The following is a 19,785-nucleotide window of genomic DNA, read 5'->3' on the forward strand; positions in this document are numbered from 1 at the left end:
CCCCCAGGGCCCAGCCCGGAGCTGCCCGGGGATCTCCCAGCGGGGCGCACCCCCCCCCCCCCGCCCTGCTCAGCCTCCTGCCCGCGGGGGGGGGGGGGGGGGGGGGGGAAGCCAGAGGAGCCCCCCAGGAACCCCAGGAGCCCCCCAGGAGCCGCCCCGTGCCGGGCTGACGGCCCCAGGGCCTCCCCTGAGGGGACAAAGGCGGTGCCCGCACCCCCCCACACCCCCCCCAGCCCCCTCGGAAGGGCCGGGGCCGGCCCCCGCCCGCCGCTCGGTACCGGGGGGGGCCCGCAGGGAGCGGCTGTGGGCCGGGGCTGGGCGGACAGCCCTCAGAGACCCCCCCCAGCCCTCAGAGACCCCCCCCCAGCCCTCAGAGACCCCCCCCCAGCCCTCTCAGAGCCCCCCTCAACCCCCCCCAGCCCCCACAAGCCCCCCGCCCGCCGCCCCCCCCACACAAGGCCGGAGCCCCCCCCCCACACCCCTCACCGCCGCCGCCCCTCACGGCGGGCACTCCCCGGGCGCCCCCAGCGGGGGCTCCGCAGCCCCCCACCCGCCGCCCTTACCCTCAGCGGGGGCTGCCGCCGGCACGGAGCCGCCTGGCGAGGGTCGCTGTCCCCTGCGGGCCCGGCCGGGCAGGAGGAGGAGGAGGAGGAGGAGGAGCAGCAGGGAGCCGAGCGGGCGCTGGCCTCACGCCGAGCGCACTACCCTGCTGGCGCCGCGGGCGGGCCCTCGGCCGCTCCGCCAATCGCGAGGCGCCGCGCCCGCCGCCAGCCAATCGGCGCGAGGCGCGGGCGGCGCGGGGGCGGGACGAAGGGGGGCGGGCGGGGCTGAGGCGGTGCCGCAGTGACAGGGCAGCGGGGTAGGGTGCGGCGCGGAGGGGCCATGGCGCTGGGTGGGGCGGGGCGGGGGCTGAGGGGAGGGGAAGGGGCTGTGGGGAAGGGGCTGTGGGGAAGGGGCTATGGGGAAGGGGCTATGGGGAAGGAGGAACGCAGCACAGAAGGGTTTTGAGGAGCTGGAGATGAGGGGGAGAGCCTGAGGGGAAGGGATGTGGGCAGCAGGCAAGGGGACAGGGGGCTGAGGGGACATGGCTGAGGGGATATAGCTGAGGGGACATGGTTGAGGGACATGGCTGAGGGGACAGGGACCTGCGGGACATGGCTGAAGGACATGGCTGAGGGGACAGGGGGCTGAGGGGACACGGCTGAGAGGACATGGCTGAGGGGACAGGGGGCTGAGGGACATGGCTGAGGGGACAAGGGGCTGAGGGGATATAGCTGAGGGGACAGGGACCTGCGGGACATGGCTGAAGGACATGGCTGAGGGGACAGGGACCTGAGGGACATGGCTGAGGGGACAGGGACCTGAGGGGACACGGCTGAGAGGACGTGGCTGAGGGGACAGGGGGCTGAGGGGACAGGGGGCTGAGGGGACAGGGGGCTGAGGGGACGTGGCTGAGGGGAAGCAGGAGGCTGGAGGGCGATGGCTGAGGAGATGCCGTGAAGGGCGATGGCTGCTGAGGGGGAGCAGTGAGGGGAGGTGGAGGCGAGGACGGCTGGGGAAGAGCCTGAGGGGACGCGGTGAGGGAACGCGGGGCTGAGGGCAGACGGGGCCGCCTGGCACTGGCAGGGAGGCTCTGGGTGCTGGCGGGGGTGAGGGCGCCTTTGCGCCATTGCTTTGGTGTCAGTGCCACCTCTGGGGGTGGTAAGAGCGGGTCCCCTCCCCAGGCAGGGGCGAGCAACCCATACGCACAGTGCTGAAACACGGTGACAAGGGGCGCATCGTGCTTCTTGGAATCAAGGCTTTGTCATCACACCTTTGGGGACCGAGGAGGTTGCTGACAGACAGAGAAGTTTGAGGGTGGGTGAAGGCTGAATAAAGATGAAGGAGGTCCCATAGAAATGGGAAGGAGCTACATTTGGCCGGGGAGAGGATGTCCTTACATTTTACACATTTGTGCTCCCGGGAGGACATCTCCCCGGCCAAATGTAGCTCCTTCCCAAATGTGTGTAATGTACATGGAGACTGTCTGAGGTGTTGAGGCAGCTGGAAGGTTCTTGCTCCAAACCATAATGTCCAGGGCAGGTGGAGAATTCACCCACCCGCCCAAGAACCCACATGACAGACATCACTGCTGCTTTTGCTTAGATTCTACCATGGCCCTTTTGGTCCAGAAATATGGGTATCTTTGCCTGCAGGACAGGAGAAAGACGGGAGAACAAGTTGTAGTGATGAAATGTACAGATAGCAGGATGGTACGTGATGAAAGAACAGGCTTTTTACAGCAGGCGTAGTTGTAGTGCACATGGCTGAAACTTCTTAGGGAGCAGGTAAGCGAAAGGTGAGACCATTAAATATTGGTGCAGTGACAACAACCGTGCAGGAGGAATGTTCAGGCTCATGCTTCATGGCTTAAACCATTGCAACCTATTATGCGAGTTCATCGCGGAGGGAGGGCTGTCTGTTGACAGCAAAGTTTGTGCATGTGCCCCAGGGGTGTGTGTGTCACTCGTCTGACCAGAGGGAGCTACTGAATCTCATGGGAGTATGCGACACACTGGCCTGCTAGATAAGAAAATCAAAGTGTAGTGACTAAATTAAACCAAAAATAGGTGTGTCTCTTAGGTCTGGTCACTTGCGGGAGGGAACACCCTTTGCATCAGGCTGTGGGAAGGGGCACACCCCATCCATGTGCAGGTAAGGTTGCAGCTTCTGCCCGCCCCCCTCCTGCCAAACTTGAGAAGTGGGTGCTTTCCAGGGCCCCGCTTGCAAGGGCAAGATAGGGGGAAATCCCATGTCCTGATGAAAGGCATATATATAACAACTGCTTGTACCATGTGCTATTTTTAAGTTCTGTGATAAAATAGCTTCTTAATAGCTTGCTTTGGGAGGACCAGGTGACGGTTTGAATTTCAGGGCTGTCCCAGCCTATCCAGGACTTCATATCAACGTAGGCTTAAAGGTCCCTCTCTCCTCCTTGGTAAATCCACCTCTGTTCTCTGGAGCCTTTCTGCTAGGTGCTGTCAGAGGTAGGGTAGACCCTTGTTCTGGTGCAGAACAGTAATTCCCATGCCCCTGGAGCAGACTGTAATACAACAAAAAGTAGTGGGTTACATCAGTGCCATGCTAGGGAGTATACCTGACCACTGGGCTGACTGCTTTTGGCTCTAGAAAGAACTTCTGGTTGCTCACCAAGCCCTGAATTTATTCCCCAAAAGGAAAATGTCAGAGTCCATAGCCTAGACTTCAATGCACGCAGGTCACGTGAGAGACGGACCATTGGTGTTTTAAGGAGACAGAAGTTTCCAGACTTTACTGTGTCAAGCGACAGCTTTGATAACACCCTATTCCCAGCCAAGCACACCTAACCATCATAAATCAGGGCAGGTGGCAGCCCTTTGCTTTTTTTAATGATAGGTGTGTCCATTCTAAACTATATGGTACAGCAGGCCACTGCCCTCCATAATCCAAACATCCCTATTTCATTGCACATGGAATTTGTGAAATGTCCATTTGTAAACTGGGCTACCGTCAGCCCCAAAGCAGTGCTTTTTCTCCTCCTACAGAGACAAACTAAATCTGTTTCTGTGGCATGTAGCACCACTGCCCAGACAGCTCTCTCCCATCGTTGCTCTCTCATATTCATTGCTAGCTGAGAACGGATTCTTCTGCTTGCTTCATCCCCATCTACAGCTGCTGCTTCTTTGTTTTGCATGCCCTTCGCCTTGGACACCTTAAGCTGCTTTGGTTTTTTGTCCTATAGCTTCTCCTTACACTGAGAATTGGGCTTCCTGATATCCTTAGATCCTGTCTTGCTTCAGCTGAAGCCAGTCGTACTTTTATGGTTGGCATTGAAAGCAGGATGGAAGAGTGTTTGATAGCTTAGCTTACATCTGATGAGCAGAATAACTTTTTCCTGACCAGAAGGAAGAACAGCATGTAATGCAAGCTACATCTCTCCTCTGCACAGATAAATTCCTGTAACTCTTCAGAAACCATCAATGTAAAGGCAGGATGAAATCCCAGATGGGCTTGTTTCGAGGTGAACAACTGATTTACATGTTCTCGTAGTTGATACTGCACTTACAAGCCTAGCTTGCCCAGAAAACTGATGGCTATTTTATTAACCTACCCAAGTTCAGTGCAAGTTTGTGGGGCACTATTTAATATGAAACCTCCCTGGTTTTTGCCTAAAATTGAAAGCCTGCTTGTTTCTTTCTGGGAGCAACTTAAGGACAGACTTGATTTGTTGCTTTTCTATGTGCCTCCCCTATGCAAAACTTCAGAGCATTTCATTTATATTTGTTTATCCCTCCAAAGAATATAACCTACTTCTCCACTTGCTTTTCCAGCTGCCTCTCCAGTCTGAAGAGTCCTTTCTCAGCTGCATGTGGCCTGAAAGAGAGGGCAGCAAGAACCACTTTCCTCTTGGCGTGGTGGCCAAAATCTACAAGGTGCTGCGAGTGCATCTGTCCTTGCAGTAGGGAGGGAGATGATTTTATTTTTGTGAGGGAGGCAGAGGGAAAGAAGCTTAGCAGGCAGTGGCTCAGCCCTTTCATCAGGCCAGACAGTAAAAGTGGATGGGGGAAAGGGAAGGGGACCAGCTCATCTCCCCGAAGAGTCACTCCTGCCCAGCAGGGCAGGTGGAGCGGGCCAGAAGCTGGGCTGTTCTACATGTAGGCCTGACTCGTATCTCCTGAGTCACTCGGGAGCACTGAGAGCTGGAAAGCGAGAGCTCATTTCTGGCAAATGCGCATTCATCTCCACTTTGATGGGAGCCAGGGCAAATTAAGGATGCCTGGTAAAGTGGCAGGGTTTGGCTCTGCTGATTCCAGGGAACTGACAGCAAAAGTCTTGGAGAGAAAGAACTGTACAGCTTTCTTGCCCATTTTTCAAGGGTTTGTCATTCACTCCTCAAAGCAAGTGACATGATGGCCAAAGGTGAATGCCTGACATGAGAAGTGCTTGCGAGGCAGGCTGCTGGGGTTTGTTCTGGCTCCGCAGGGCTGCTGCTCTCAGAGCTGCTTGCTGCTGAGGGGTTCGCTGTCATTCCTCTGATCTCTCACTCATTTCAAACAGGCAGCAGAGCCTTCGGAGGGGTCATTTCCAAAAATGAGTGCAAGGCAGAGTGGCAGTTAGGAAGTAGTGAACCTGAACCTATATTAAAAAAAAAAAAAAAAAAAGTTGGACTTGAGCTATAAAGTGCTTGAGTGGAGCAGTCAATTACTGCAACACTTAGAGCAGCACCCAACAGTCTCTCATTTCCAGGAAAAGGAGGTGTTTGTATGCTTTTCAAAGTGAATGCCTGAAAGCACCTTGGAGAATTTGAATACTCTTACAAAACCAGCCGGTAACTTTCACTCCCATGCCGCAGTCTTCGTTTCACATCCACTTCCCTATCATGAATCAGGATGCAATAAGAAGCTAACTAGTCAGAGCTAGGCAGGACGCTGCTCCGGCGACAACAAAAGCGTTTGTGGGTCACTGGCAGATAGTCGCCAGCCAGACAGGGCTGTTTGCTCATTGAGGCTGACTCCAGCGTAATGGAAGGCATGGAATTTTGGCCGGGGATCCTTGCTGTCCCAGCGACCTGTCGAGTCTCTCTGACCGGTCATGAGATTTGCCTTGCAGCTGGCACGCCCCGTGGTCTCCTGATCTGGGCTCTATCCGTCACCGTCCCCGGTGCGCGGGGCCGCGGAGGAGGAGGAGGGTGGCTGCGGCACGGTGCTGGGGCTGGGTGAGAACCACTGCTGCGGCTCTGCAGTCCAGGAGCACCGGCAGAAAGTGCAGCTCTGGTGGCCAGCCTGTACCTAAGCCCTGCTGGAGGTGACCCAGGGCACGGGGCGCTCCCCGCTTCCCCCACTCAGTGCCTGGTTTCCCGTGCTGGACGAGGAGAACCTGCAGACGTCAGGGGACGTGGGCTTGTTGTGAGGCAGGAGCTGAGACTCGCAGCGTTCTTCAGGCAGAGCATTACCCTGCAAAGCACCGGGCAGCCTGGCCTTCTGGGGACTTAGCCCTTCTCCTCTGCACCGGAGGGGGCTTTTAGCATCGAGCTGCTCCCCTCTCTAGCCTGGGCCTCTGTAAACCGTGCCCACTTCTCCTGAAGCAGAAAAAATGTGTTTGTGCTGCAATGACAGAACGGAAATGTCCTCAGGAGTCTGTGTGTAGCCTTGAGTTACCTTTTATAAATAGGTTAACAGCTGGAGGGCCCGTGTTTGTTTAAAGGCAAAGACATACAGTACATGCCCTATATGATGTGCTCTGTCCTAAGTAGTTCTGCCATTTTGTTGATTTATGTCTGGAGATTAAAGGATTTGCCTTTCAATAAAATTATTCTCCTCAAACTACTAAGTGGGGGAGAGAGGGGATTTTAAGCACGTTCTCCACAGTGTGCAGCTATCCCTGGTGAAGCCACAGACGGTTTCTTCCTTGCTGTGCCGCTCACAAATTACTCCTGGTGACTTTGACTGTGCTTTGCCATTCCTCTCCTGCTTCTGGAGCACAGGACACTGGGGACAAGGCGGGGTGAGAGGTCTCTGGGCCCCAGGGAGCTTCCAGCCCGAACTAGATGGAGCATGTAACCAGGACCGACAAAAGCTGTGTGATGAGACAGAAGACGACTGTTCTGGGAAAAAGAAGTCTGCAAAGAGCCCAGCTTCATGGGCCCTGCAGGTCTGCACAAAGCTTTCTGCAAGTCAGATCCCTCACCAACCAGGAGTGCCTCAGGGCCAGGGCCTTGTTCGTTGTAATCTCACCGTTCTCATCCTCCCTCATGTGCTCAGGTACAAGATAAGGCACAGAAAGCATCAGCAGGGAAAGTCGTCATCACTCATCTAGAGGCCGGAAGGAGCAGAGCTGGGGGTGGTGAGGTGAAGGACACGGGTATCTGGAGGACTGACGTGCCTCTTTTACGAGAGATGTGCTGTCGTCGCTTGGACAAAGTGAAGGCACTGTGACAGGCAACCAGACCTCACACCTCTTTTCACATCACCTCGTCGCTGGTGGTGCCAGGCGTGCAGAAACGGAGCAGTCAGTTTGCCAGGCTGTGGTAGGGGTGATCTCCTCACGTTGAACCTCATCCTGCGCTCTCATTGCTGGCCTCCGAAAGCTCTGGGACAAGGGATTTAATAACTTTTCCATACCACTCATTATGACTATCCTAGACTTCTTGGGACCCAACGGTCCACTCCCTTTCTGAGCTGTAATAAGCCAGTGGCAACGCTTTCTTGTGGCAACAAGTTCCCCGGTGTAATGGCACATGTGCAAATTAATGGTTTGGAATGTGCTGTTTTCTAATTCCTTTGTTTTTGTGCTACAACAAAAAAGAAATGGAAAGCTGCTCCCGCTGCACCTTCTGCAGGCTATTCAGTATTTTCTCTGCTTCCATCACATAACTTCTGACTTTGCTTTTATCTGAGGTAAGCGTGGCCAATCCCTCAATCTCTCATCGGGTGCTCTTCTCTGTTCCGTGGCTGCCTGCCCTACTTCTGGTGAACTCTCTTGACTTCTTCAACTTCCTTGCTATCGTGGGAAGTGACAGCAGTACGGGTGTTGTTTTTGGCAAGGCTTTACCGTTCGCCTGCATCTCATACATCACTCACCTGTGTTCCAGTACTTTCATTATACTTCATCATCTTTCTTTTAAATCTCTAACATTTTGTTGTTCCTTTTTTCATATTTTTTTTCAGAGTAGGCAGAAGTCAGGACAGCGACAGTAATGCCCAGGTTCCCTTTCTGAAATGACACAGTCGCTTTAGAAGCCTGACTCCCATGAAATTCCCCTTGGTTCATGGAAATGGCTGAGAGCACTTTGGCTGTCTGAAGAATTCCCAGGGCATTTTCTGTTGTTTATTTTCCATTTGGGCAGCGAGCCCATTTGCATGAAGCCTATGAAGGACATGTGGGATGGAAAGCCCGTATGCGTGATGCTCATCCACTGCTGTGCAGCCACTGCTGGTCCCATTTTGCACACTCATCAGTCCAGACATGCAAATAAAGGGTGTGGAGCTTTCATTTAGATGCTTTAGTTTTAAATATGAGCCACACATGAAAATTGCATGAAAAACATCTTTTCAGGCTAGAAGCAAGCCCTCTGTGTGGATTAAAGGCAGTGTCACATTAGCAGCAAGGCCAGAGCTCAGCCCTTCTTGATCAAAAGCTTCTTTCCCCTGCAGCGTGAGCTAATGGAGGTAGCAGTACAGCCCCTGTGTCAAGCACGAATTATTCAGATGCAGCACAGCAGAAGGCAGAGATCCTGATACGCGTAGGGGCCAGCTCTGCAGCATCACCTGAGAGCCGTGCATGTTCGTGGCGGTGCCTGCAAGCCCCTCGGCACCCCCCCAGGCGTGGTACTGGGCAGGCAGTACGGCGATTTGCCACTACCACCTAGCAAAGCCTGCCCAGCTCAGCAGCAGCAGAGCACCGGGCTGCGGAAGATGGACCTTCCGAAACATTCAAATGCGTTACCTCACTGAGACGGGTTTTTCAGGCTTGCAATTGGAGAGGTTTTCTGAATCTGCTCCCGAACCCTGACTGCCAAAACAGAGTGGAATATACGAGCCAGAGAAATTCAGCGAAGCCCCGAGGCCGGGGTTGGAGAGGTGATCTCTGAGGAATTATCTCACATCCAAAATTGCAGTAGGAAAAAAAAGAAGGAAGATGCTGGCTGGGGTGAGGGCGTAACTGCTAGAAACTGGCCCAAAGGAGAAAAGTGAAAGCACATCAGCGTGCTGCGTGACATGGCCGCAGCAGAGAGCTACATGCATTATATATAAAACAGAGGGTGGATGACATTAAAATTAAAAGTTGCTTGAGAATGCTGAAGGATGAAACCCAATCTGTCATATAAAAATTTAATTACGTTGTTGTTAAACCCAAGGTTTCTGGAAGAGACAAAGTAAACACAGTTTCTAGAAGACTCTTTCTTCTCTTGGGACTTCATAACAGAGCTGGAGACCTGATTGTGAAATTTCATCATCGTCAGTAGGAAAAAAAAAATCCAGACAATATCCAAAGCTCATGCTCAGAGGCCACAAATGGCTATATATTTTTTTCCACATATTTTTCTGCTCTCACTGTAAAAAGAAATGAGAGCTGGGGGAAATGACAGCAGCTCTCATTACTATGGGTGAGAGTTCCCATTTAAATTCTTATTCATCTTCCAAAAATGCAAGACTTTAAGCAAGGGGAGGGGATCCACTCCAGTTGCTTGGAATAGAAATCCAAATCATTCATACAAAGCATGGAAAATAATGATAATCTGATGGAAAAAAATCTTGGCAAGCCGTGAAATTCAGAAAAGGAAGGAGGGGAGAGGGAGGACAGAAGATTGTAGAAAGCCTGGCCTTGGCAGAAGTTAAGTTCAGCAAGAAGGCTGAGAGCCCCCGAGCGTTTCAGGGTCATGGGGTAAACCGCGTCCTGCGGGGAGTGGGCGGGTATTCAGGGCTCAGCAAAGGCGAGCTGATGGGGACTGAGTTAAGTATTCTTTTGGTGTTTAATTTTTGCAGTCAAGAGGAATTATCACAGAAAATAGCATGGCAGTTGACAGGCAGAAAATTAAGGAACATTTAGGCATGTTCTCTGTGAGTTGAACGTAATAGGAAATACAGGGAGCGTTCACCAGACCAGGATCCAGGCAACCCGGTAGCCCAACTCAACTGTTCTCAAGTGTTTGATAAACTAAATGAATCCCTATTAGCAGCACTTAGCCGTGAAGTAATATCTCTATCAAAGATTGCCTTTAAAGGGAGTAAAACAAATTCTGAAGGAACCAAAGCCCCCCTCATCTAACCTGCTCCCAAGTTACTTTATTTGAAGGTTTGCAGCAGCTGGGAAAATTGTGGGCATGAAATGCCGCAAAATAAGTGATAAAGAAACAGAAGATAAAATATAAGTGATAAAGACTTCTTTAAATAAAAGTCCTCAGTGCCAGCATTAGTCAATAAACGGAGAATCTTACAGATAGAGAGAGCTTGGGAAGAAATGAATCCCAGAGAACAAGCTAAAAAGCTTACAAGAGAGTCAAGACAGATCAGCAAGTTGTGTTGCAATTAACTAATTTAAGAGCATAGTTGAATATGTTGGTGACAGATGCCAGCAAGCAAACCTTTAGGAACACAAGGACGCCATGTGAAAATGAAGCTATTGGCTTGGAAGTTTGAAATGACTCAAGAATTCTTTCCAAAATTAAAAACAATCCCAAAAGGTCATTTCACAACATAATGAAATATGTGCTACTGTTGCTGCTTAATATAAAACCCCGCAGGCCTCAAACAGCCCGAGTTCTGAAGTTATTCGAGTAGACCTGTGAGTAGCAGGCTGGCTGGAGATAGGATTGACTAAACCTGAAATTGGAGATAAGGAAGTCCCAGGCAAGAGGCAAGAAGGACTTGAAAAGCTCTGGGGCCAGGCAGCGCCCAGGCAAACGGCACACGAGGCATTGAAGGCGTTGTTAGCACACCCCTGAGGGGTGCCCTTCAGGACATCCCTTTCAAGAAGGAACGTCCCCAGCCCCTGAAAGAAGCTCCTGGTGTTGTTCTCCTGGTAGGCAGAGCCTTTGCTGGGTGCAGTTCTTAGAGGCCCGTATCGTTACTACATCACCGTTTAAAGATTTTAGCAAAAGCACCAGGCAGTGAACTGCTTGTGGTTTATGTAACCCTCAAGTGAAACTGGATGAAGTGAGGACAGTGTTCAGCTCCTGCTAGCAGAGCACTTGGAAATCGTCGTGGTGCTCGCTTTAGCCAGCAGAAAACCTTTTATTTTTAGCTGTATGAATCTCTCATTGTAGAGAGGGTTGGGGAAAGGGAGTGCTCCGTTTGAAGTTGTGTCCCATGTGGACATCCCTCCCATATTCTGTTAACGCACAACTTCTCTCAGTGTCAGCCCCAAAGCAGTTTGAAAGTCAATGGAGCAATTCTCTGCCTGAGAACAGCCTCCGATGCCTATTGTCTCCTTTACTTGGCCATGGAGCCTTTGGAAGAGAGCACAAGGAATAATCAGTTTGTCATAACTGTCGGGAACGCACTGCACATAGCTTCACATGCTGACAGAATAGTGCTGGTTGTAACCAGCCCAAACATTGCCCTAAAATTAGTACCCAGATAAATCCGTTGCTTTGGGAAAGCATCTGCTTTCAAATTAAATGAATCCAGACCTGAATGCGAGCGATATTTTTGCTGAACTTGAGCTGTCACCCTACCAGAGCACGATTAAGTATTAGTCTGCAACAAATTCGTCAGGAAACCTGAGAAGTAAAATGTCGAGCCATTGAGAAGAGCCAAACGACTTAAAAGTCAAATTGCTGTCTCAGCAAATGGGAGCAGATTTGGAGCACTGGGGGAATATGCAATTTCTTGGTTGGGAAGACGAGCCACAGTCATAATGAATATTTTGCCAAGCCTATATCTGGTTTCAAAATCTTCCCACAGTCATCCCAAATAAGCATTGGTGAGAATGCAATGTTATTAGAAAGGGGACGGAATAAGAACAGCCTGAGAAGTAATGAATGAATGTAGGCTGGTAACAGAGGCTTGTTAAACAGGGGGCACTAGCTCGGAGGTTGCAAAATGAGGTCCTGTCTCTTGCAAAAGCAGGCACGGGGAAGGCGGGCGGAACGCAGAGCCCCGCAGCGCCAGTGCCCTGGGCTTGCTGCAGCTCCTGCAGCCCTCGGAGGAGCTGGGTCTGCTGCCACGAGCGCGAAGTCTGCTCTGTCCGGCATGCATGTGCGTGTCCGGGAGCACTTGTGGGGATCCTGGGGCTCACCCAGTGGGCTGATGCCCGTGGTGATGCTCGATGTGGGCCACCTCCCGCAGAGCCATCACCAGCTGCGGCAGCCACAGTGGGGTGGAAACGCTGAGGGGCAGCTCCGAGTCCTCCAGGTCAGCTGCGCAGAGCCAGGAGAGGAAATGGAAATGTGCACGCGGTGGTGAAGCGGGATACGGCGCTGCGGAGGAGAAGCAAAGGGCCTGACCGGAGACCTGCTGGACTGGGCCGTGCGATGGGACCGTGGCCATGGGCTCAAGGGGGAAGGGGACAGAGGGGCTGTAGCGCTCCTGATTTCCCTTGAATGGGGAAAAAGCTTGTGACCAGGATTATTGATGGGAATATAAAATGTTGCTGTGTTGATTAAAGAAAATAATCACTTCCTCCAAGAATGACTGTGTTTCAGCAGAGGTTACTCATCTTTTCTTTGTCTGGGACAGCAGCAGCTTGGCATCGCTCTTCCCCACCCATTTTAAACCTTAACCATGGAAGAGGAGATTTAAGCACTGGGCAAGTAAAGGAATACTTAAAGTGGGCCAGCTGGTGACCCAAGAGACTTTTCTGACATATTTGGAAACTGAGACAAATGCTGCTGGTCTGGTGAAGCCTGCAGGGCCGTGCTGCAGCAGTGAGCACCACCAATCCCACGCGGTGCTGGGAGGAAGGGCTGGGGCTGGGGGTACCCGGGGGGACCCCGGCCACCTGGGCCCCGGCTGCTGCCCGGGGAGGAAACCTGGGAGCAGGATATATCATTTTTTCTGTGTACCGAGATTAAGGCTGCGTACCGAGCTGCCCATGCGCCGCGTTCGTCTGGGAAAGGAGCAGCAGCAGCTCCTTTTGGCAGCGCGGCGGAAGAGCGTCAATGTAAGTGCTGTTTCCAAGGTTCCTCGTAGGGTTAGGTTAAAAGGTAGGTTGGAACAAATCTTGGAGAGATTGTGGTGAAAGCAAAGCTTCGTGTTTGTATGGTAAACATGCCCAGTTATTAAAGAGCATTAGGATGCGATTTGTAACCAAATATTACAAATACGGCTATTTATTACCAAGCGATCCCGCGGTAATCCCTAGGGGCTTCCCAGCCAGAGTGCTCAGGCACAAAGAACGGAGAGATAATCTCTGCTCTAGCAGTTGACTACAGACAGCCTCTTGTTCAGAGAGGAAAATCAGGCCAAAACTGGAGGAGCAGCTCAAAAAAAAGGAAGTCTATTGTTAGGAAAGGCTGGCGTATCGACGCCCTGCCGCACAGAACCGAAAAGTGCACGAGTGGGGTGCGTGGCTGAATTGTTGCCATTTATTTATCGCTGAAAATACGTTTAGCTGAAAACAATCAGCATATTTTTAAACACTAATGTTTGCTTAGAAATATCTGCTTCTCTGCCAGGATAGCTGAGGGGAGCTTAATGAAATGGCAGAAATTGCATCCTGATGTTGTGCGGAGGCAGCCTGCAGAAGGGAGCAGTGATTACGTCTGTTTCTAATATCTACAGGCCATTAATTTTAAAGCAATTAAAATTGCTAAACAAGGAGACGGCATAAAAGTGCTATTTTATACAAGCACGTACGTGTAACGATGTGCAGGAGAGGGCCGCCACCAGCGGTTCCTCACGAGATGTCCGTGTAAATGCACAGCTGCTGCAGCCGTGCGCTGCAGCCCTGCGGGTGCCCGCGGCGGGGCCCGCTCCCCAGCGGCACGGTGACGGGTGGTTTGGGGCAGCACGCAGCCGACGCAGCAGCGACGGGTGGCGGGAGGCCTCGCGGGTGCTGCCGGAGCCCGCGTCGTGGTGCAGGCCTTTATACCGGTGTCTCTTGTCCCCTCCTTGAGCATCCCACGCCTGCCGAAAGCCAGGCTCGGGGTTTGCCCGGTTGGTCCGGCACGTAAATAACACGCAGGAGGATGAGTGCTGCCGTTTGGATGCTGGAGTTCTCCTCACTGGGAGTTCGGTGAGAGAGGAGAAGGTCCCCGGGCATCGGTGATGGCCGGGTGAGAACACGGGGAGGCTCCGTGTCCCCCGGGCTCCTGCCGGTGCTGCGTACTGAAGGGCCCCGTACGCAGCTGAGCCACGAGGAGCTAAAGTATTTTGTTCTTTTGAGCTGGGGCAGCTTCTCATCCCGGGCTGATTAAAATGGCCTGCAGTGGATGCTGCGAGCAACCTGACACCGTGACTCAGCTGAAAGCAGGCCCCGGCGCTGCCGCCGGGCCCGGAGCGCACAGCGCTCGCTGCGGCGGAGACAGCCCGAGTGCACGGGGCCCCGCAGGAAACTATGGCAAAGACCAGCTCTGTTTGGAAATAACGGAGTTATTTATGAGGGGGTGGGTGCCCGCATGCTTTTGTCAATGGCAACAGCAGCCTGGAGAAAGAAACGTCTATTTTAGCTGCCGAGTGGTGAGGGAGGAGAGATCGCCTGGCTTTTTGGGCAGGGGGCTCCACGTCTACTCCAAGAGGAAAAGCAAGTGTCCGACCCCCAGCATTGCCACCAGAGGCCTTCGGCAAAGCACAGGAGCTCCTGTTCTAGCCGAAAGCCGAGTGCGAACACGTCGCCACGGAGATGGGGGAGGAAGCCTCTTTAACAGCCCCTCTTAACCCAACGCTTTTTGGTTTTCCCAGGCTCTCCTCTTGCAGCCCTGGTGACATGCGCCAGGGCGTGAAGGCGTGGGGCAGGCAGCGCCTCCCGCTGTCCGCCTTCGCTGCCCCTGCTGCAGAGCAGCCCCGGGCCAGAGCCCAGGCTCAAACCCAGGCTCAAACCCAGGCTCGCTGCTCTCTGCACAAGCACGTTTCTGATGAAGGGTCCTGGGCACCCGTCTGGGGAAGAAAAGCCCAAGAGCACCCAGCTCTGCGTCCAGCTCCTGCATCAGGGATGTGAGGCCTCCAGGTTGCTGCAAAGTCATAGACTCGTTTAGGTCAGAAGAGACCTCTAAGATCGTCGAGTACAACCATGAGTCGTCGAGCCCCTGCTGTGTTCGGCCATGCTCAAGATCTGGCCATGCTCAAGATCCAGCCGTGCTCAGAACAGCACCAGGTCCCTGCCGGACCCAGAGCAGAGGCTGGGCTGGTGGCAATGGGCTCGGTTGGGCAGAAGGAACGCTAACACAGCAGAGCTGGGTGCGTGGAGGCGACTGAAACAGATGAGAAGGTGATCGAGAGCCTGGGCTCGATGCCTCACCTAAGCCCAGGGTGCATCCGGACTGGGGTCCGGCGATGCCTGGGGTGCGTGGTGGCAGAGCCGCACGTGGTCCCGGCACATCTCAGCACGGGCACTGGAGCTCTGCGGGGCCCCAGCGCCTCGCTGCCCCTTCCCACGTCCCCACCGCGGGCACTGCCAGCCTCTGTGCGCAGGGCCAGGCCCCCGCTGCCAGGAGCTGCCCAGCGCCGAGCAGCGTGCAGCCACAGCGCGAGGCCCGTCCACGACTCGCCGGCTCCAACGCAGCCTCCGCACACACGACAGCCGCCCGCCGCTTTGAAGCCCGTCCACAACGTGGGAGCAACAATCGCGGCTTTGTCCCCCCGCTCTGAACGTCCCTGCTCCCGCTGCCAGCTCTGCGGGCAGAGGCGGTCTCCTAGGCCACGGACACACGTCCGCTCTGCAAACAGCGGCGCGGTTTGAGAGATCGCCCCGCTCCTGCCGCCCCGTGTGAGCTGCTGCTGCAGCTCCGGGACCTGGGGACCCCCCTTCGAGGCTTCAGATCCGGGATGCCACAGAAGGGGTTCGAGTGTCAGACGTGACCTCGTCTGCTGTGAGTTTGGGGTGAAATCCCCCTGGAGCAGGGGTGCCCCCGGGACAGGGGCTCGCTGCTGTCACGGCTCCAGGAACCAGCCCGTGAGGGTCCCCGCAGCGCCGCAGCCTGCGCGAGGCCCAGCTGTGAGCAGGGAGCCAGGGCCCGGCCCCAGCTGACATCTGCACACAGCTGGGGGGGGGGTGTGTGTGTGTGTGTGCACGTACCGCCCGTAGCACGACCGAGCCGTGAGCTCCAGCAGCGCTGCTGCTGCTAATCAGAGTGACTCCGGGCGGTCGCTTAAGCAGGTGGGGCCCGAAATGACGGCTCTGCCCCGGTAACCTCACCTGCCCGGCCGAGGGAGGAGCGGGTCCTGCTGGTTCCCGACGGGAGATGGAGGTGAGCAGAGCCGCCGAGGGCAGGAGGCGAGGCAGGAGAAAGGCTCCCGGCGTCCCCTCGCTGCCACCGTGCCCGTCCCCAGTGGCCTGGGGCGAGCCTGGCGGGCATCGAGGATGGGGACGCCGGCCGTGCCGTCCACGTTTCGCCAGGAGCCTCCCAGCCCTGCCGGGGCCGCTGCCGCCAGCTCGATGGGAGCTCCCTGCTCTCGCCAAGCTTCCTAAAATCCTCCTGCGGCACTGGGGGGTGAGTTACCGTGGGCTGCTGTGCCGGCTGTGGATGTTTGGGTAACCGGCGACACGGGGACAGCGCAGGCAGAGCCCTCCGGAAGGGACGGGCAGCTCGCCTTGGTCTGAGCACCTTGCCAGGAGGCAGCCCGAAAGCTCGCCGGGGCCTGGCGCTTAGCAGCCGGTGGGAAATGGGGATTTCTGAGCGTGCCAGGGCCGGCGAGGTGGGGAGGAGGGGACGGCCACCGACCATCCCAGCTCTGCTCGGCAGGGTCTGCGCACTGCACAGAGCTGGATGCAGAAGCTCAGTGCGGGGCCTCGGCCTCTCACCCCTTCCGAGCATCTTCGGGATGTGAGCGGTGCGGGGCGGTGCTGAGGGGCTGGGTTTGTGCCCAGCCAACCCTGTCCCCCAGATGGGCTTTCTCGCACCAGCTGCAGAGTTCATCCTGCATCCCATTAAACGACGCTTACCGTCAGCAGAGCTGGAGAGCTTTGGGAACCTGCCGGAGCGGGCGACTTCCCAGGGACGGCTTCCCCGTTTCAGCAGAGCCTGGACCACTGGGGGAGGAAGAGCGTCCCGGTGTCTGCATCGGTGCCCAGGGGCTCCCGCAGTGCCGCTCCCAGGCCCGGGGGCGGTCACGGGCCGGGTTTCCCAGGGCTGTGGGGCTGTGGGGCTGCGCGGTGCGGGGCTGGGGCTCTGCCTCGCGCCGTGACCGTCGGCCTTCGCTCCCAACTTCAAGCACATTCGGCGCGGGGGAGAGGAGCGGCCCAGTGGGACCAGCGGGACCCGCAGCAACGCCGAGCCCACTTAGCAGGGGTGAGTGCCGCGGAGCTGGGCTTGCACCTTCCCCTGGCACCGGGCAGCTGTTTGAAGAGGTTTGTGCAGCGCCGTGTGGTGTTTGCACGTGCTAATCTCGTCGCTGCAAAGTAGCTGCTGTCTCCATCCCCACCCTGCTGCATTCCTTCGGTGGAGACACCGGGGATCCGGCCGTGGGGGTCCTGCACTGGCACTCACATCCCAGCAGACACCGACCTTCCCTTCCCACCAAACATGAGGGCAAAAGCCGTCCCTGAGGTGCCGCCTGGTTCCAGACACGAGCGATTTCCCCAGTCCCTGCCCACGGGGCCCCTGCCTGAGCCCCCCGGGGTCCCTGCCCTCCCCGGGGATGCTGTCGCCCACCCGGCCCCGTGGCAGCAGGGCCGTGGGGCCGGGGCTCTCTGGCCTGGCGCGGGGCTGTGACGGAGCCCTCGGTTTGGGGGATTTCCCGCACAGAGTGAAACAGAAAGAAGAACTTGGCCGCGTTCCTCTTGGCCTCCTTCCACTTTCCTCTTTTGATGTTAGTCTCCCTTTTTATGGCTCCTTGCTTAAGCCCTAAGCCCCAGCAAACAGCGCTGGAGAGTTCATCCAACAGAAACAAACGGGGCTACGCCTCCCGCGGCTGCAAAGCAGCAAACCTGCCCCGGAGCCAGCGCGCCCTGTCTGCGGCCGCGCAGGCTGTGACCGCAAAAGCAGAAACAAACCCAAAGGAAGCCCCGAGTGGCCGAGCTGCGCGGGTCTCCGTGACATCCTTCCTCCTGCCTGCGCCTGGCATGGGAAACATTTTGGGGGAGGAAAACTGGGGCGGTGCAGACCCCTGCCCAGTGCCCTCACACCACGCCCTGGCAGCGCAGGGTGAACGCGACGGACAGCCCTGATGGCCTCGGCACTTCCCAGGAACATCCTTGGCAGCGGCCGCGATGCAGCAAGCCCAAATTTCCCCGTGCAGCAGGCGCTGCAGCGAAGGAAGGAGCCAGGCGGCAGCAGCTGGGGCCCCGGTGTCGTTCCCAGCCCATGCTCGCAGCTCCGCAGCTTTTTGGACACGATTCTACCCCGGCGGATTTGCCCAGCCCCACCGTGCCACCCGGGTCACGGAGCTGGGGCAGGCAGCACAGGGAGCAGAGCACAGCACCAGGCGGATGAGTTCCCAGCCCGGAGCGGCCACAGGAGGTGGCAGCCGCCCTGCGCAGGCTCCGTGGTCCACCAAGGGACCCCGCAAGCCCTCCCCGGTGGCACCGGGACGTGGCCACGCTGCGGCTGCTGCCAGGCCAGAGGCAGGCACCTGCTCGGGGATTTTTCTCCATCACGGCTGAAGCTCGGCTGGGCAGCAGGAGGTTAGCTCCGCTTCCATCTCTGCGTGGATGCGGTGACCTCTGAGGAGGATCTGCCTCCCTTTGCCCTGGCTGGCGGCCTCCGCTCCTCGCCCCGAGGCCGAGCCATCCCGCTCCACGCACTGCTCCTGCTCGCGGCCCTGCAGCAGTGACCAGGTTTAACCCAGAGCACGGCAGGGACCGCAGCGGCTTTTGCTAAGGGCCCAGGTGATGGCAGGACGTCCCCTGGGGCCGTGGGACACGATGCAGGGGGGTGGCCCCAGGCAGGAGGGGGCTCGTGGGGCACTGGGTCACGGCACAGCCACTGCCTGCCTCCAGTACAAAGGAAACCCAAACGGGAGCCTGGCCAAACCTGGCACCAAGATTCCCGGAATTGCACAGCACCACCACCCACACACCGGCTTTCCAGGGGACATCTTCGTCACGCATGTCACTAAAAGCCATTGCCGAGAAGGGAAGTCAGTGGCTTTCTCACCAAAGCAACTTCTGCCCAGCAAAACCCTGTGAATGCCCTTAAAAAAAATTAACTACATTGAGGCACGTCTGAGATTTCCATCCTCTGCCCCATACCGACCCCGGCAGAGGCAGCAGCTCGCTGCCTGCTTACTGCCCTCCTGCCTCCCCGTGGCGTGGGGGGCACCGGCCTCCGGGAAAGCAAACGGGAAATCTGCGCTGGGGAGCAGAGCGCAACCACGGGAGATGCTGGGTTACTGCCACCTGGTGCAATTCTGGTTTACTGGTGGATTTTGAACACCTCTGCCCCAGGGCACTCCGGTCACACTCAGGCCCTCGCAGAGGATCCTTTTGCCTTCCCCCCGCGCTGGGTACCAGGCACCTGGTATGTGCTTTGTGCTCCTGCCGCGAGCCGAGGGAAGTCCTGGTGCCCCCGCTGGGAGCACCTCTACTGGTCAAATAACATCGCAGAAGGGTGCGAGCCCTCCCCAGGAAAAGGAAATAGTGGAGGCAGAACGACAAAGAGGGATTATAGAAGGTGTAAAAGGCCACCAGACGCGCGGTTTGGCCAGCACAGCACCTGCAGCTAAGAGATGCCGCCGCTCCCCACAAAGCAGGGGCTGAAAAGCCGCAGGGAGGCAGCGCTGCGGGGATGCCCAGCCCCCGGCCCCTTTTCAGTCCCCCTCTGAAGGAGCTGCTGGCACATCCACAGCAGCCGGCCCTTCACAGCTCGCAGGAGCCAAAAACATTGCAAAATAAACAACAGGACAAGTTTTCACTCAGGCCAGAAAAGGTAAAGCAGAATGAGAGAAAACACCGAGCTTTGTGGCATTCAGGAGCTCACGGCAAAGGCTGATGAAGCCGTAAGCTGCTTTCAACATCAGTTTTAAGTATGACAGATGGAGGCAGTAAGGAAAAACAACCCTCCCCTATTCTGCTTTAGCCTCCAGTGGATTTGAAGTCACATTGCTGCATTTTAAGTGAAGCTTTTAGTGCTGACCCCGTTGTTGTTGGCCACCTGCTTTGCAGCCCCGCACCTCCTGCTGAAGCCACCTTCAGGAAGCAGCTCCGTGGGGAAAGCCTCCAGCACGGGCG

General features: G+C 56.1%; 1 protein-coding gene and 1 long non-coding RNA gene across 30 annotated transcripts in view; one reads left to right on the plus strand and one right to left on the minus strand.

Moving 5' to 3' along the window:
- The window catches only part of MAP4 (microtubule associated protein 4), a 158,078-nt gene extending 157,315 nt beyond the window's left edge, over positions 1–763 (minus strand). For all 28 annotated transcript variants that reach the window (XM_083826266.1, XM_083826259.1, XM_083826272.1 and 25 more), the window contains exon 1: positions 564–763. The gene's annotated coding sequence lies outside the window, so the exon portion shown is untranslated. The remainder of the gene's footprint in view (positions 1–563) is intronic.
- A 643-nt stretch (positions 764–1,406) lies between these two features.
- LOC310894525 lies at positions 1,407–18,816 on the plus strand. 2 transcript variants are annotated; one of them, XR_014579983.1, is made up of 3 exons: positions 1,407–2,327; positions 3,968–6,669; positions 6,780–18,816. It is a non-coding gene; the product is annotated as an uncharacterized lncRNA (long non-coding RNA). The 2 variants fall into 2 exon arrangements; XR_014579984.1 differs by having other exon boundaries at positions 3,968–4,039; positions 4,350–18,816.
- The last annotated feature ends 969 nt before the right edge of the window (positions 18,817–19,785 follow it).

Source organism: Anser anser (assembly GCF_964211835.1).
Source record: "Anser anser genome assembly, chromosome: 2".
Taxonomy (NCBI): domain Eukaryota; kingdom Metazoa; phylum Chordata; class Aves; order Anseriformes; family Anatidae; genus Anser; species Anser anser.